This window comes from Rhinopithecus bieti, unplaced genomic scaffold (assembly GCF_001698545.2).
Source record: "Rhinopithecus bieti isolate Rb0 unplaced genomic scaffold, ASM169854v2 scaffold_27781, whole genome shotgun sequence".
NCBI lineage: Eukaryota > Metazoa > Chordata > Mammalia > Primates > Cercopithecidae > Rhinopithecus > Rhinopithecus bieti.
Genome location: NW_016812388.1, coordinates 730,758 through 748,602, shown reverse-complemented (window position 1 = coordinate 748,602; position 17,845 = coordinate 730,758). Strand labels below are relative to the sequence as shown.

The 17,845-nt window shown below is 42.1% G+C and overlaps 1 long non-coding RNA gene across 1 annotated transcript; it reads left to right on the top strand.

Annotated features, from left to right (window-relative positions):
• Positions 1-2,070: 2,070 nt before the first annotated feature.
• Positions 2,071-11,644, top strand: LOC108544836 (uncharacterized). Its single transcript, XR_001889969.1, has 4 exons — positions 2,071-2,393; positions 2,890-2,989; positions 7,731-8,022; positions 11,527-11,644. It is a non-coding gene; the product is annotated as an uncharacterized LOC108544836 (long non-coding RNA).
• Positions 11,645-17,845: the final 6,201 nt, after the last annotated feature.

Here is a 17,845-nt window from a genome sequence, read left to right as displayed (position 1 = left end):
TTTTATTTTTTGAGACGGAGTCTCGCTCTGTCGCCCAGGCTGGAGTGCAGTGGCCGGATCTCAGCTCACTGCAAGCTCCGCCTCCCGGGTTCACGCCATTCTCCTGCCTCAGCCTCCCGAGTAGCTGGGACTACAGGCGCCCGCCAGGTCGCCCGGCTAGTTTTTTGTATTTTTAGTAGAGACGGGGTTTCACCATGTTAGCCAGGATGGTCTTGATCTCCTGACTTCGTGATCCGCCCGTCTCGGCCTCCCAAAGTGCTGGGATTACAGGCTTGAGCCACCGCGCCCGGCCTCTCTTTTCTTTCCATATGAATCTAAATGGATTGGGCAGCCTTCTTGCTTGTTCCTGGGAAGGTATGTATTCTTGCCTGAGAAGGTGCTGTCCAGAAATCTGAAGCTGAGGCCCAGGAGATGGCAGGGTGTTCCTTACTCGACACAGAATGCCACATCACCAGCCCATCCCTGAGCTGTGCTGTTTGCCTTATTTCTCCAAGAATATATGAGCTTCAGCCCCTTCCTCTGTTTTCCAGAAGTGCCAAAACAAAAACGTCAACCAAGCTAACAGCTGAAACATCTCTATGCTAGCAGTTTTCCCACAAAGTGGTTGAAATGAGATCTTGAACTATTTCAACGCAAGCAAAATTATTGTGTCCAAACTTCTAAATCACTTTAAACATTCTATTCAAAGTTTTCAACCCAGTGGTTTTCTTTATTCTGACTAATTTTGTGAAAGGGGGGAATGGATATTTTATCATAAGAGAGTGAGTAGGCATTCAAGAAGTGCTTGTGGAATAAGGAGGAATTATTGAGTCCTTCCAGAAGTGAGTTAAGGGAGAGGTGGCACTGTGTAGCACAGATCTACTGACGAGCTCCTCAACGGGGTTTGATGATTCTGATAGCCATCTCCATTTGGGTTATGTTTAAGGGATGTTCTCCTGGAATCTGCCTGACACCTTTTTTTTTTTATTCTTAGTTCAGTCTACTATACCAGAATAGCATAGACTAGATGGCTTAAACAGCAAACATTTATTTCTTGCAGATCTGGAGGCTAGGAAGTCTAAGATGAAAGTGCTGGAAGATATGATGTCTGTTGAGGGCCTGCTTCCTGGTTCATAGATGGCCATCTTCCGTACATGGCAGAAAGAGGGCTAGTGAATTCTCTGAAGTCTCTTTTATAAGGGCACTAATCCCATTCCTTAAGGCCTAATCACCTCCGAAGGTCTCACTTCTTAATACCATCATATTGGGGGTTAGGATTTCAACATATGAATTTGCAAGGCACACAGACATTCAGTCCGTGTATGTCTAGTCCCTTTCTCCTGGGGTCAGTATGTATTAAAGGAGCAGAATCTTACTCCTTCCCCCTTGGAAGGTATGCTTCAGTGGAAAGGCAAAGATTGCAGTATTTTAGACAGCTCCAGCTATTGTGTCCGTAAGAGGGAAGCCTGTGGGCATGGGCAATTTAAATTAATTTCAGTCTTTTTATGGACTTGTTATGTTTACAAAAAGTAAACTTATCTAATTAAATTAAATTAAATTAAATTAAATATATGCATTCATTTAACAAAATGTATTGAAGGCCTGTCTTATAACAGACATTATTCCAGGCACTAGAGATACAGTAATGAATAAGACAAAGTCTCTGTCTTCCCAGAGTTTGTGTTCCAGAGGGGACAGGGAGACAATAACAAATAGGTAGATGCACAGTAAGCCAGGTGGTAAATACAACAAGAGAAAAATACAGCAAGTTAAGGAGGATATGGAGGGTCATTTTATATGCAGGAAGGAGTGTAATATATTGATTTCTGTTTCAGATATCCATTGCCACACAACAAAACATCCTGAATCCTATTGGTCAAAAAATATTAGCTGGGTGTGGTGGCATGCACTAATAGTCCAGCTAGTCAGGAGGCTGAGGCAGGAAGATTGCTTGAACCCAGAGTCTGAGTTTACAGTGAACTATGACTGTGCCACTGCACTCCAGCCTGGGTGACAGAGTGAGACCCTGTCTCTAAAATTTAAAAAAAAAAAAAAAAATTTTTTTAAGAAAAAAATGTAGAATCTTGTAGGTTCCCTGGGGTCTTTAAACAGTTGCGGTCATATGGCAAATGGAATCAGAGTTATCTGAATAATTAAATGGGCTGGACATTCCAAACGGCTTTTTCATTCACATGGCTGGCCCCTCAGATGGGAAGGTTGGAACAACCAGGGTCTGGCCAGGCATTACTGTGTCTGCACATGACCTTTCTATGTGGCTATCTTGGGCTTTCTCACAGCATGGTGGAATTGAGTAGTCAGGCTTCTCTCATGCTGGTGGCTTCTCCTGAAGCAAGTATTCCAAAAAATCCAGGCAAAAGCTGCAAGGCTTCTTATGATGTAGACTTGGAAGTCAGGTAAGTACCACCTCCACCACATTCTGTTGGTCAAAACAAGTCACAGGGACCACTGGATTCAAGAGGAGAGGACTCTGTGAGGCTGAGAATATTGGAAGATGTGGCTCATTTGGGGGCCATTTTTGGACGCTAGCTACCACAGTTATTAAAGGGATGGCCTCACTAATAAAGTGATAGTTGAGGGGAGATAGAAGGGAAGCGAGGGAGAAGCCATGTGGGTATCTAGAAGAGATCTCCTAGCAGGGTGAACAGCAAACACAATGTCCTGAGGCAGAAGTAGTCATAATATGTTTATGAAAACAAGGAGACCAGTGTGAACAGAGTGAGATTGGTGGAGAGAAGTAGAAGTAATTCAGATAGCAAAGGAGGGGTTAGATGATATATAGCCTTATAAACTTTTTAAGGACTTTAAATTTTATTTGGAGTGATATGAGAAGCCAATCCATGATACTGAGCAGAAGGACGATACGACCTGACTTCTATCTTTCTTTTTTAGGCTAGTCGTGTGAAGCCGTGGGAGTGGGGACGGCTGACTTGCGTCTTAAAGGCTTACTCTGGAACATAATGTTGAGTGAAGGCTGTCAGGAGACAAAGAGGTAGGAAACAAGTTATTGCCATCATCCAGGCCAATAGAAAATGAAGCTTGGAGCAGGGTAGTAACAGCAATAGAAAATATATTCTAATATATTTTAAAGGTAGAGTCCTCAAGATTTTCTGATGTTCTATGACAGAAGGAGAATTAAAGATGGCACCAAGGTTTTTTTGCCAGGGCAATTAGAATAACGGAGTTGCCATTTATTAAGCTGGGGAAGACTACATGAGCTACAGTTAGCAGGGAGATGGTCTTCAGGAATTTGGTTTTGTATGTGTTAAGTTTCAGATGCCTATTAGATGTCCAAGTCAAAATGAAAATAAATACAAAGTTTATCAGATCATGTTCATGCTCTGATTTTATATAATTGCATGTATTAATACAAATTGTTGCACTTAATGAAGAAAATAAAATATTTGGGTAGCACACAGCATTCTAAGAAAGCTGGACACCCATACTGAAGGTCTCCAGTAGTGTCGTGAAAAGAACATAGGCTTTGAACTCAGGTAGGCTTGGGTCCGGATGCAGGCTCTAACCTTTATTAGCAGTGAGGCTTCTGCATATTATGTAATCTAAGCCTCAGTTTTCTCATTTATAAAATGAGAGTAATGACACCTTGGAATGCAGTTGTTAGAATTAGGTGAGTGAATGTGTGTAAGGCACCTGGCACACAACAGATACTTGGTAAATGGTAGCCATTATGAATGTGCCCACTGCTTTTTTTTCCTAAGTTCTTGCATGGCCTCTTCCTCTGGCAGACATCAGGGGAGGTGGCAGAAAGCAGGGCAGGACTCAGTGGGGGACAGTCCTACCGAAGTGCTGACCTGTGTGGTCCCACCTTACCCCTGGACATGCACCTGCAAACTCCGGGCAGGTCTCTGGGTGATAGTTCGATAGGGTAACAGCAGTGAGAAGCAAAAGCAGCTTCTGTACAGCTAGCATCCTCCCAGACTGTCCCAGTGAGACATGTGAACTGTAGTTCAGCAGAAGTGTGGGCGGCAGACACATGCTTAGGTCCCTGGGTTAAACAGGCTTGCATTCACTTATTGACGTTTCAAGCAAAATAGAGGCACAGCAACATGAGGCAGAGGGACACTGCTGCCAGGGAACATGCCTAGGACAGTACTATCTTGTTGTTTTAACCTTCAGTAAATATGCTGCCCTTGAGGTAAATGACAACTAGAGTAGGAGCATGTAGCCAGTGCTGGGTGCCATCTTCCAAGGTGGGAAGTCCTGATAGAGTCCTGTGGGAATTGGGGTAATATGAGTACATAGAAATTTTTAAGAAAACAGTTAAGCAAGGTGATCCACTGATCATAAAAGTGGGGAACAGGTTTGATGAGCCATCTAGGGGCTCACAATTGTCACATTGTGAGCAATGTGACAGAACAGCCAGGCAGCGTGGCCAGGCATAGTAGCTCACACCTGTAATCCCAGCACTTTGGGAGGTCGAGGCGGGTGGATCACCTGAGGTCAGAAGTTGGAGACCAGCCTGACCAACATGGCAAAACCCCATCTTTACTAAAAATAGAAAAATTAGCCAGGCATGGTGGCAGGTGCCTGTAATCCCAGCTACTCGGGAGGCTAGACAGGAGAATCACTTGAACCCGGGAGGAGGAGGTAGCAGAGTGCCAAGAGAGATCATGCCAGGGCACTCGCCTGGGCAACAGAGTGAGACTCTGCCTCAAAAAAAAATTAAAAAAAGAACAGCCAGGCAGCATGGAGGGCCACAGGATGCCCATAATCGTGAATGATTGTGAACTTAAAGTGAGTCTAGTCAGCATGGTCGCATGGTTCCCCCAACACTTTTAAGCACGAACTAGGCAGAGAGTTGGTTTTAACCATATCTAGGATACCGCCAGGCACATACTGTACTTTGAAAGGAGAGAGAGGCAAATAAGTTGGTGCATGCAAAGACTGCAAATGGAAGCTGGCTAAGGAGGGGCATTGAGGACACAGTGGCCATGAGAGGCAGTGGAAGGTGTCAGGGTCAATGGACTCTGGGTCCTCATGAAATTGAGGAAATTAATTGAGCAAAGCTTGGCATTACAGTTCTTTTTTTTAGATGGAGTCGTGCTCTGTTACCAAGCTGGAGTGCAGTGGTGTGATCTCGGCTCACTGCAACCTCCGTCTCCCGGGTTCAAGTGATTCTTCTGCCTCAGCCTCCCGAGTAGCTGGGACTACAGGTGCACGCCACTAGCCCCAGCTAATTTTTGTATTTTAGTAGAAACAGAGTTTCACCATGTTGGCCAGGATGGTCTCGATCTCTTGACCTCGTGATCCTCCTGCCTCGGCCTCCCAAAGTGCTGGGACTACAGTTCCTTTTTAAAAAGGTGTTTAGGCCGGGCGCGGTGGCTCAAAGCCTGTAATCCCAGCACTTTGGGAGGCGAGGCGGTGTGATCACGAGGTCAGGAGCGAGGGGACCCTCCTGGCTAACATCGGTAAACCCCGGTCTCTACTAAAAATACAAAAAACTAGCGGGCCAGGTGGCGGGCGCCTGTAGTCCCAGCTACTCGGGGGCTGAGGCGGGGGAGAATGGCGGGAACCCGGGAGACGGAGCTTGCAGTGGCCGAGTCGCCGCCACGCACTCCAGCCTGGGGACACAGCGAGACTCCGTCTCAAAAAAAATAAAATAATAAACAAATAAAAAATAAAATAAAATAAAATAAAAGGTGTTTAAGAATGGGACATTTCCTTGCCATCTTCCCACTTCACCTTTTTTATTCTCACTTTTTTTCTTCACCTTTGCACAGTTTAAATAGTAAGTTTATGAGGTAGAGTGTTGCTAGCTGCTTTGCTTCTACTGGGGTTTGGGGAGCAGGGGACGGGACATCGCTCAGAGTGCAAACTCTTATAATTCTTGCAAATAAAGAGTTAAATGGTGTTATTTGGAAGTCCTTTAATATTATCCAGATTTGGCTTAGAGATAGGATTATGCTGCTGAACTTTATTTTTCTTCTTAATTTACAAAGAGTTCTCTTAACTCAGACATTCCAGTGCATTGTTGGAATTTTCTATGTAATGCAGCCTATTACAGAGCAATTTTGAGGGGAGTTGTAACTTGACCTCTAACGTGGGGCAGGATCCTAATAAAAGAGAAGTCTCCTGACCAGAGCTTCTTGTTCAAGTTTCTAACAAGAATGTCTTCTCTCCAGAATGGCTGCAGGAGATCAAATGACAGAGGCAGTTTTATCAGTTTGTTGTGCTGGTCTTTCACCTGCCTAAAAACTATCTTTAAATGATTGCTTTCCAAATGCAATGACACAGCAGTCTGTTTTCTAGAGACCTGAAGTTCAAATAAGCTTCTTGTGTGGAATGTTTGCCCTGGTGATTTTGGAGGTGATTTAAGGTAGAAAGAGCAGTTCTCAAAGACACAGAAAGAGCCAAAAATAATAGAATATGTAAGATTTTGAAACTGAAAAAAGTGAAAATGACCCACTAAGTCCACCACCCCTGCCTTGAATAGTCTCCATGTTCATCTTCCCACTTCTACACAGGATTGCAGAGAAGCTGTTCTAAAAGAGAGCTTTCTACCCATTTAGAAATTAGGTCCAAGGCTCTGTCAATGTCTCAAGAATTTTCTAAAGTTATCTTATATTTATCTTTATGCAGATTTACTCCTCCACACTTGTACTCATTCCTTCATTGGCTACAAAGGGATATTCCCAGTTTGGAAAGTAATTCATTTATTGTTGCTACAACAAACAAAACTTAAAACCACAAGAAAAATTAATCATGATAAACTAGGACATAAGTCTGGATTTTTTGGTTTTTTGAACCTATGGAAAACATAGCCTTGTGAAAGGTGACTTGAATTCTCCCCGAGTTCAACTCCTTCATTTTCCTGGCATTGTGGAATGGTGGGAAAAGAAAGAGACCTGAAGTCAGAAGCCTCAAATCCTAACTCTGCTTTTATAAGCTGCGTCATCACAATTTATATTATTCTTAATTTATAGCTCCAGTCTCTTCATCTGCAAAATGTTAAGAAGCATGTCTATATTTGTTACCAGATAATCAGGTAACTTATGAAAACTGCTTTGTAAACAGTAAAACATTGTGGAAAGTGTGTTTATTTGTAGAGTTTACTCCAAGATGCCTCATGTTAACTTGCTTGGGGTCCTCCCTGAGCCCCTCTCCATCTTCTCTCCACTCTTTCTTTCCCCAGCTTTCTCTCTCCTTTCACTAGTGTTCAACTTTCCTCCATGGAATGTTACTATAGCAGAGTTCCCAGAAATGACACAAAAAGTAAGAACACAGCCAAAGAAGAAAGTAATAACAGTGTACAGAGACCTTCCTTCTGCAAAACACATTTCTTAGAGGGTGCTATAAGGCTGGGCAAAGAGAGAGCAAGAGGAAAAAGCATATTGGAGAAGCCAGTGACAAGAAAGCAGGAGATGGGGAGAAGGAAGAGTAAAGGAGCCAGGAAAGAGTCAACTAGAAAGGGAGAGAATGCATATCCCTCCCAAGTGTTTGAGCCTGGTCAGGAAAGGAGGCTAGAGGGTTCATAATGCCAATAAATCATAAAAGTATATAAAAGGGAGTTTGTACAGAAAAGAGCAAAGTAAGCACAACAGAACAAAATTCTTTTCCAGGAGGGAGTATCAGGTAGCATTGCATGTAGGCACTGTGATAAACTAAAGTTACGATGCAGTATAAACTGACAGGAAGAGTTTAATAAAGAGTATGTGATTCCTACAGCCAATTACTAGAAAGAAAATGTAATCACTGTTTTATTTGTATTGCAGGTAAAATTATACTGTGACCAATAAAATATAGAAAAGATTTGCTTAAAATGCAAATGCTCTGTGCACATGAGGGAACATGTGTAGGAGATTAATTTAGAGCAACACCCATTCCCATCTACATGCTTCCCGCCTCCGTGGAATAAAGTGGCACTCTGCAGAAGCTCCGAGTGGGTTTTTGGTAGACACCAGGTGTGGAAATTGAAAGGATGAAGGGGCTGGAGGAGGAATCACCACCAAGACTTGGGCTGGAATTCACGGAGGGAAGAGTGGCCTACATGGAACAGTAATCCTGGTAAGGACAAGACTCTCTGGTGGAATTTCTTGAGTAGAGTAATTAATTGCTAATACCTAGTCTACTTTGTAATTAAAGAGAGCCACATAAGCCCATTTGCAGACGTAGGCTCCTGTGTAAAGATTACCAACCAATCCTCAACCTTTTGACACACACATATAAGATGTCTTTCTTTGAGCCTGGATAAGGGCAGTAGCAGACCATATTACATCCTGGATTTTTTACTCTCACAAGACTGTTTCAGAATCTAACATTGAGGTAGAAACCAGCATAGTGAGCTGAAGTTGGGAGCTGAAAATGTTTTTTTGTTTTTGTTTTTGTTTTTTTGAGACAGAGTCTCGCTCTGTCGACAGGCTGGAGTGCAGTGGCCGGATCTCAGCTCACTGCAAGCTCCGCCTCCCGGGTTCACGCCGTTCTCCTGCCTCAGCCTCCCGAGTAGCTGGGACTACAGGCGCCCGCCTTGTCGCCTGGCTAGTTTTTTGTATTTTTTAGTAGAGACGGGGTTTCACCGTGTTAGCCCGGATGGTCTCGATCTCCTGACCTCATGATCCGCCCGTCTCGGCCTCCCAAAGTGCTGGGATTACAGGCTTGAGCCACTGCGCCCGGCCGGGAGCTGAATATTCTACGTCTTCAAGCTCCTCAGATAAAACCGTAGAGGAGGTAAACTATTTCTGTTTTCATATTCCAAAAGTATTCCATGACTCTGTTTTCTTGAGTGTTCCTTCTCTTTCATATCACATCCATCAGGCAAACCTAATCTCTGTTACCCCACGGTGAGCACCAGGAAGGGTCTTTCCATATAGTGTTGTCTTAAGATTCACCAAGTTGATTTCACTTCTGCTTTGGCTGCTCTGAAATCAACCACTTTATGCAAAATTGAATGTAGGTGCCTTATCTAAAGGTTAGGCAAGGTGCCAGTGAAGAGAGGCCCTCTTCTGTTAGCTAGGGAAGACTGGACTTCCTCTCCCAAATAGTTCAGGTAAAACCCTTGCTGCCAGGCCTCTAGGCAGCTTTCACAGCCATCAGTTCTCTGCTTATGCTCAATGGCCAACAGAGAGAAAAAACAAACAAACAAAAATGCCAGGCCATCCCATGGGCCTCAAAACTAGGACTTGATGACTTCTGAGGTCTAACCTCACTTGCAGGTTCTGAATCCTAAGGCGGTAGCTTCTACCTTCATGTTCATCTGAACAAGTTAAGCAGCATTTATGTTGCCAGTCTCTGAAGTCATTGTGTAAGGGAAAGCACGCAGAGAGAATGAAAACCTTTTGCCCTGAGGGAAAGACTCTTCAGCTTCCACTTTGAATACACCCAATGAGACTGAGCAAAAAACATCTTTCATAACTACTTGCTGGGTGTTACAACAGAGGTCAGGAATAGATTCTTTGTCTAAATCAGGACTGTTCTGGTTTTAAAACAAGAAAGCAGGCCGGGCACAGTGGCTCACACCTGTAATCCCAGCACTTAGGGAGGCTGAGGCGGGTGGATCACCTGAGGTCAGGAGTTCCAGACCAGCCTGGCCAACATGGTAAAACCCCGACTCTACTAAAATTACAAAAAAATTAGCTGGGCATGGTGGCGCCCGCCTGTAGTCCCAGCTACTCGGGAGGCTGAGGCACGAGAATTGCTTGAACCTGGGAGGCAGAAGTTGCAGTGAGCCAAGATGGCACTATTGCACTACAGCCTGGGCGACAGAGTGAGACTCTGTCTGGAAAAAAAAAAAAAAAAAAAAAAATGGAGGAGAGCCAGTCCTGCACTTATAAACACTCAACTTTGGAAAAACTGGTACACAGTGCCTTTTATGTTGTAGGGCAAAAGAGGTTTATCTATCTGCTTGTGTGGGAAAGTTCCAAATACATTTTATGCACATATCAATTACAAAATACAATACCCTAAAAACAGTCCATCATATTTCTCTTTTTGTCTTGGTTGTCCAAATAGGCAGTGAGGTTGCTGGGCATGGTGGTGCATGTCTGTAGCCCCAACTACTTGGGAGGATGAGGTGGGAGGATCACTTGAGCCCAGGGGTTCAAATCCAGCCTGACCAATATGGCTAGACCCCTAAAAACAGGGGGGAAAAACTCAACATATTGGTAAATGGATCTCTTTACCTACAACAATTGTGAAAATTCTTTGGTTAAAACTGTAACCAAGAAAACCAGATTTTGACGAGATTTTTAAAAAAAGATAGCTAGGTTTTATTCTCACTTTTAGTAGCTGCCCATAGTGTAAATATACTCCTAACATATTCATGCTTCATTACTTGACTCTTGTCTTTTTGCTCTTGATTTAATAGGTTTATAATTTAAAGTTCCTGTTTCTTTTACTGTATCTATCCCTCATCTAATTTGGAAGAATAAAGAGAATACAGAAGAAATGCATTATTTTATTATTATTATTTTATTTATTTATTGAATTTATTTATTTTTAGATGGAGTCTCGCTCTGTCGCCCAGGCTGGAGTGCAATGGCGCAATCTTGGCTCACTGCAACCTCCGCCTCATGGGTTCAAGCGATTCTCCTGCCTCAGCCTCCCGAGTAGCTGGGATTACAGGCACACACCACCACGCCCAGCTAATTTTTTGTATTTTTAGTAGAGACGGGGTTTCACCATGTTGCTCAGGCTGGTCTTGAACACCAGACCTCAGGTGATCCACCTGCCTCTACCTCCCAAAGTGCTGGATTACAGGCATCAGCCACTGCACCCAGCCTATTTTATTGTTTTATTTTATCTTTTTTTTTTTTTTTTGAGATGTAGTCTTGCTGTTGCCCAGGCTGGACTGCAGTGGCACGATCTCAGCTCACTGCAACCTCTGCCTCCCATATTTAAGTGTTTCTCCCGCTTCAGCCCCCCAAGTAGCTGGGATTACAGGTGCCTGCCACCACAGCCGGCTAACTTTTATGCTCAGCCTAAATGCATTATTTTAAAATAACAATAATGAGGGCCAGGCACGATGGCTCATGCCTGTAATCCCAGCACTTTGGGAGGCCGAGGCGGGTGACTCACCTGAGGTCAGGAGTTTGAGACCAACCTGACCAACATGGAGAAACCCCGTCTCTACTAAAAATACAAAATTAGCTGGGCGTGGTGGCACATGCCTGTAATCCTAGCTACTTGGGAGGCTGAGGCAGGATAATTGCTTGAACCCAGGAGGCGGAGGCTGTGGTGAGCTGAGATCATGCCATTGCACTCCAGCCTGGGCAACAAGAGTGAAACTCTGTCTCAGAAAATAGATAGATAGATAGATAATGGTTATGACTTCCAATCAATGAAAAGGATTTTTCTCTTTGCTATGAAGTTAATCTTTGTGTGTCCCCACTCCGTACCTCAGATTTATATGTTGAAGCCTAATCCCCGATGTAATGGTATCTAATCCCCCTCCCAGAGAGGCCTCTGGGAGATAATTAGGCCATGGGGGGAGCCCTCATTAATGGAATTAATACCTTATAAGAAGAAACTCTATAAAGCTTGCTTCCTCTGTCTGTTTGCTTTCCACCATGTGAGGGTACAATGAGAAGATGGCAATCTGCAAACCAAGAAGCAGACCCTTATCAGACACTGGCACCTTGATTTTGGACTTCCCAGCCTCCAGAACTGTGAGAAATAAACATTTGTTTTTTAAGCCACCTAGTCTATGGTATATTTGTTACAGTAGCCCAAACTGACTAAGACACTCCTATTCCAAACATATACAAATAATAGAAAATATAACAACAAAAAATTAAATACATGAATGAATTCAAAAACAAGAAAGGTAAATCTCTAGGTGCCACAAGTGAAGCAGAAACTAAAAGCCATAAAAAGATGTAAGCGAACGAGTGGCAAGGCAGCCAACCCGTGCCTTTGCGTGAATCAAAACTAGACCTGAACAAATTCACCCTCATGGGTTCAGGAATTGGTGAGTGGAGTTCAAGCTTGATATTACCCCCATGCACAACCTTGCCCAGGTTTCTTTATGTAGGATATAACCTGCTTACCTGTACCCAGCATTCCTGATAAACGAGAGCAGAAGCTACATCACTCAAGACGGGTTTTGAAATTGGAAGTAGGCCTTTGGTGCTGAATGAGAAAGTTTAAATGCATATATGCAGAAAGGATACTAAATCTTAAGTCCGCAAAAGACAGAGAACTGATTGTACATCCATGCTTATAGCAGCATTATTTGTAACAGCCAAAAGGTGGAAGTAGCCTAAATGTCCATAAATGAAGGCACAGATAAATAAAATGTGATATATATATACAATGGAATGCTTTTCAGTCATAAAAAGGAAGGAAATTCTGACATATGCTACAACATGGTTGAACCTTGAGGATATTATGCTAAATGAAATAAGCCAGTCACACACACACACACACACACAAAAACACTGTATGATTCCACTGCTATGAGATATTTACAGTAGTCAGATTCTTTGAGACAGAAAGTAGAATGGTGAATGCCAATGCCAAAGGAGGAGGGAGAAATGGGGAGTTATTGTTTTTAATGGGGATGGGATTTCAGGTTGGGAAGATGAAAACTTTGGAGATAGATGGTGATGATGGTAGTGCAACAATGTGAATATATTTAATGCCACTGAACTTTACATTGAAAAAAAGGTGAAGATGGCAAATTTTATGTATTTTGCCACAGGTTTTTTTTTTTTTTTTTCTGAGACGGAGTTTTACTCTGTTGCCTAGGCTGGAGTGTAGTGGCGCAATCTCGGCTCACTGCAACTTCCGCCTCCCAGGTTCAAGCAATTCTTCTGCCTCAGCCTCCTGAGTAGCTGGGACTACAGGCGTGAGCTACCACACCCGGCTGATTTTTTATATTTTTAGTAGAGACGGGATTTCACCATGTTGGCCAGGCTGGTCTGGAACTCCTGACCTCATGATCTGCCTGCCTCTACCTCCCAAAGTGCTGGGATTACAGGTGTGAGCCACTGCACCCTGCTGCCACAATTTTTAAAAATTAAAAAATTTTAAAATCATAAATAAATAAATAATTTTAATTAGACCATAATTTTGTAAAAGATAAGGAGCTGGAACCAAAGTCCCCATATAATGCCAGGAGATACAAAGGGTGCTCTTGAAGTAAACCAGGAGGTAAACTGTGGTCCTTAGCAAGGGAAGCAGCAAGGAATCCTGCTGAAAGCCTAGGGCCATGAATCAGATGAATCCAAAGAAATCAGAAACAGACCTGTGTCACTCATGGACAAAAGATCTGAATTCACACTACTTGCAAGGTGTGGGAACTCTAAGTAGAAAAACGCACATGAAAATAGATCCAAATACAGTGTTTCTGTGTCCCAGAGACAGGCAAACACCAAACTTCTTAACTGAGACCCCTCCCAACCCAGGGCACAAGGGACTCCCATGTAAAACAACCTGCTAAAGATGAACTCACAGCCAAAACTTACAAATCACATGCAGAAACACCTCGCTGGGATGGAGAAAAGGTACATTACATATCTTCCATTTGCCCCTGTAGACCCACTCTCCACTATTCTACATCTGTCTTCTGTTGCTGGAGCCAGACCTGCATGGACTGCATCAGTGAGTTCTCATGTCCTCTGGCCTCTTGTTGGATTCAGCCAATGGGAAACCCTAGCAGAATATTGGAAAGTGGAGTCAGTTTTATTCCCCAGTTGACTCTCTCTCAGCTGTTGGCTGTGTCTCTAAACAGAAAGTCATTGCACCTCTCAAGGTGATCTTTTCTTCATGAGTTTCTTTCAAATTCTAGACACTTCTCCCTATCCTTGCCTCTTCAGGCCAAGGAGTAGTAATGGCTCCACTGCAACCATTGCCAGGTTATTGCACTATCCTTTGTGGCCATACTACACCCTGCTCACACCTCTGTAAATGGTCCCTCTGTAAATAAACCACCTTGGAATTATACAAATTTTAGTATATCATCTATTTCCTGTTAGGAATCTGATAAAATAATCATAAACAGGAAATGGGGGAATTTGAAATTTAAGAACTAGAAATTTTAAAATAAACAGCAACTTTAAAAAGAGTAGATTCAAACCCATAAAAAATAATAAAAATTTAAACAATAAAGAAAGTAAGTAAATAAATATTTGTTTTTTGAGATGGCATTTCGCTCTTGTTCCCCAGGCTGGAGTGCAATGGTGCAATCTCAGCTCACTGCAACCTCCATCTCCCAGGTTTAAGGAATTCTCCTGCCTCAGCCTCCCAAGTAGATGGGATTACAGCCATGCACCACCATGCCCAGATAATTTTGTATTTTTAGTAGAGACAGAGTTTCACCATGTTGGTCAGGCTGGTCTCGAACTCCTGACCTCAAGTGATCTGCCCGCCTCGTCCTCCCAAAGTGCTGGGATTACAGGTGTGAGCCACCGCACCCAGCCAAAAATGTTTAAATAAAATAAAAACAAGAGTAGAGGCCAGGCGTGGTAGCTCACAACTGTAATCTTAGCGCTTTGGGAGGTGGAAGGGGGCAGACCACTTGAGCCCAGGAGTTCTGGACAAGCCTGGGAAACAAGACAAAACCCCATCTCTGCAAAACACAAATACAAAAAAAGTTAGCTGGGTGTGGTGATACACACCTGTAGTCCCAGCTACCTGGGAGGCTGAGGTCACTTGAGCCCAGGAAGTCGAGGCTGCAGTGAGCATGATTGTGCCACTGCACTCCAGCCTGGGTGACAGTGAGACCTTGTCTCAAAAAAAAAAAAAAAAAATTGAAAATATAAAAGAAAAAACTACAATGAGCAGAGTTGTCATGTATTTAATAGGAGTTTATTAAAATAGGAGAAAGCAAGAAGAATGGGAGGGGGAGACAACATTTGAAGAGATAATGGCCAAGAATTTTCAGGAATTAAAGAGAGATAAATCCTTATACTGAAGAAATATGCTGGAGCCAGCTTATGAGAGCAGCTTATTAAATATTCAGAAAATGTGCAAGCCAAGTGTTAACAACCATTATTAAAATTAAATTACATAAACTTATTAAATAATTATATTAAAAACATAAGTAATAAATATGTAAAGCTTGTCAATTTTTAATTATTTTACTACATTTTACTATTATTAATGCTCTTGAGCTTATTCATGTCTATCATGTTTGCATGGCTAAAATAAAATGGTGTGCTACTCTGCATCCCTTCTCAAATCCTTACTTAAAGATGTTACATGGGTAGCTTGAAATAGGTTACTGAGGGAATGTTTATGTCACAGAAATTGGCAAATTGCTACAAATCAACCCCCACTTCCACGTTTACCAGCACACCACTGTCCAAGCATTATACTATTTACACAACAAGAAAAAATACTTCTACACACTCCATGGTGAAACTGAAAAATACTAAGAAAAAAAAATCGGCCGGGCGCGGTGGCTCAAGCCTGTAATCCCAGCACTTTGGGAGGCCGAGATGGGCGGATCACGAGGTCAGGAGATCGAGACCGTCCTGGCTAACACAGTGAAACCCCGTCTCTACTAAAAACTACAAAAAAAACTAGCCGGGTGAGGTGGTGGCGCCTGTAGTCCCAGCTATTTAGGAGGCTGAGGCAGGAGAGTGGCGTGAACCTGGGAGGCGGAGCTTGCAGTGAGCTGAGATCCAGCCACAGCAGTCCAGCCTGGGTGACTGAGCAAGACTCCGTCTCAAAAAAAAAAAAAAGAAAGAAAAAGAAAAAAAAATCTGAAAAAATTACCAGAGATTCAGGATAACCTTTGTACCCAAAACAAAAACAAGCAAAAAAACTCCCAATCAATGGAATTGAAAACAGGAAATAACAGAGAAAATCAATAAAGCAAAAACCTGGTTCCTTGAAAAGATCAATAAAATCAATAAGCCTCTAGCCCTGCTAACTAAGAAAAAAATTACGGATTCCAGAAATGAAAGAGTAGATATTACTGCAGATCCCATGGACATTAGGAGAATAATATAAGAATACTGTGAATAACTCTATGTCCACATATATGATAACCCAGATGTAATGAAGCAATTCCTTCAAAGAAATAATCTACCAAAACTTACACAAGAAGAAATAGACCTATATCTATTTTTAAAATTGACAATAATTAATAATCTTCCAAATCAGAAAACACCAGGCTCAGACGTGTTCACCATTCTACCAAACATTTAAGGAAGAAAGTACATACATCAATTCTCTATAATCTTCTCCAAAAGATAGAAGCACAAAGAATACCTTCTAACTCATTCTATGAGGCCAGCATTGCCCTAACACCAAAATCAGAAAAAGACATAACAAGAAAAGATAAGTACAGATCAGTATCTCTCATGAATGTAGCTGCAAAAATCCCCCCCAAAATATTAACAAATTGAATCCGATGATGTATAAAAAGAATTGTACACTACAACCAAGTGAAATTTATCCCAAGTATACAAGGCAGGTTCAATATATAAGAATATATTAATGAAATCCATATTGATAGACTAAAGAAAGTCACATGATCATATCAATGGATGCAGAAAAGGCATTTATAAAAATCCAACACCCATTCATGATAAAAACTCTCAGCAGATGAGGAATAGAGGGGGAATTTCCTCAATTTGATAAAGAAGGACTATAAAAAACCTACAGCAAAAATTTTACTTAAATGGTGAGAAACCAAGCTTTCCCACTAAGATCAGGAACAAGGCTAGGATATTTTATCTTACCACTGCTTTTCAACATCTGGAAGTTCTAGCTACTGCAATAAGATTTTTAAAAGAAAATAACCCAGTATATAGGTTGGAAAGGAAGAAATAAACAATCTTTGTTTACAGATGATGTGATAATCTACATAGAAAATCCAAAAGATTCAACCAGAAAGCTCTTGAAACTAATAAGCTAATTGTATCCTGCAATTAGCCAAATTGTAGGACACAGGTTAATGTATGAAAGTCAATCACATTCCTATATACTGGCAATAAGCAAATGGAATTTGAAATTAAAAACACATTAGCATTTACATTAGCATTTCCAAAAATGAACGCTTAGGTATTATAATGGTGAATTCTTGTTTTATTTTATTTTTATTTTTTATTTTTGGACACAGAGTTTCACTCTTGTATCCCAGGCTGGAGTGCAGTGGCGTGATCTTGGCTCACTGCAACCTCCGCCTCCTAGGTTCAAGCAATTCTCCTGCCTCAGGCCCTCGAGTACCTGGGATTGCAGGTGCCTGCCACCACACCCAGCTAATTTTTGTATTTTTAGTAGAAACAGTTTCACCATGTTGGCCAGGCTGGTCTTGAACTCTTGAACTCCTAGACATTATTTCTAGGTGTGTCTGTGAGGGTGTTTCTGGAGAAATTAGCATTCGAATTGGTGACCTGAATAAAGACGACCTTTCCCCATATAGGTGGGCATCACCTAATCTGTTGAGGGACTGAATAAAACAAAAAGGTGAAGGAAAATTGAATTTGTTCTTTGCCTGACTATTTGGACTGGGACATCAATCTTCTGCTCACAGTGCTCCTGGTTCTCAGGCCTGCAGATTCAAACTGGAATCTACGCCATCGGCTATCCAGCTCTCAGGCCTTTGAACTACACCATCAGTTTTCTTGGTTCTCCAGCTTTAGATGGCAAATCCTGGGACTTCTCAGCTTCTATAATCACATAAGCTAATACTTTCTAATAAATATCTACATATATATGTTCTGACTAATACAGAAATTGGTACCAAGAAGTGAGGTGCTGCTGTAACAAATGCTTTAAAATGTGGAAGCATCTTTGGAACTAGGTAATGGGTAGAGGTTGGAAGAGTTTTGAGGTGCATGCTAGATAAAGCCAGTGATGCCATGAAGAAATTTTTAAAGATGATTCTGGTAAAGGCTCAGAAAGAAAAGATTTCTGGAGAGAAAGCTTTCATCTTCTTAGA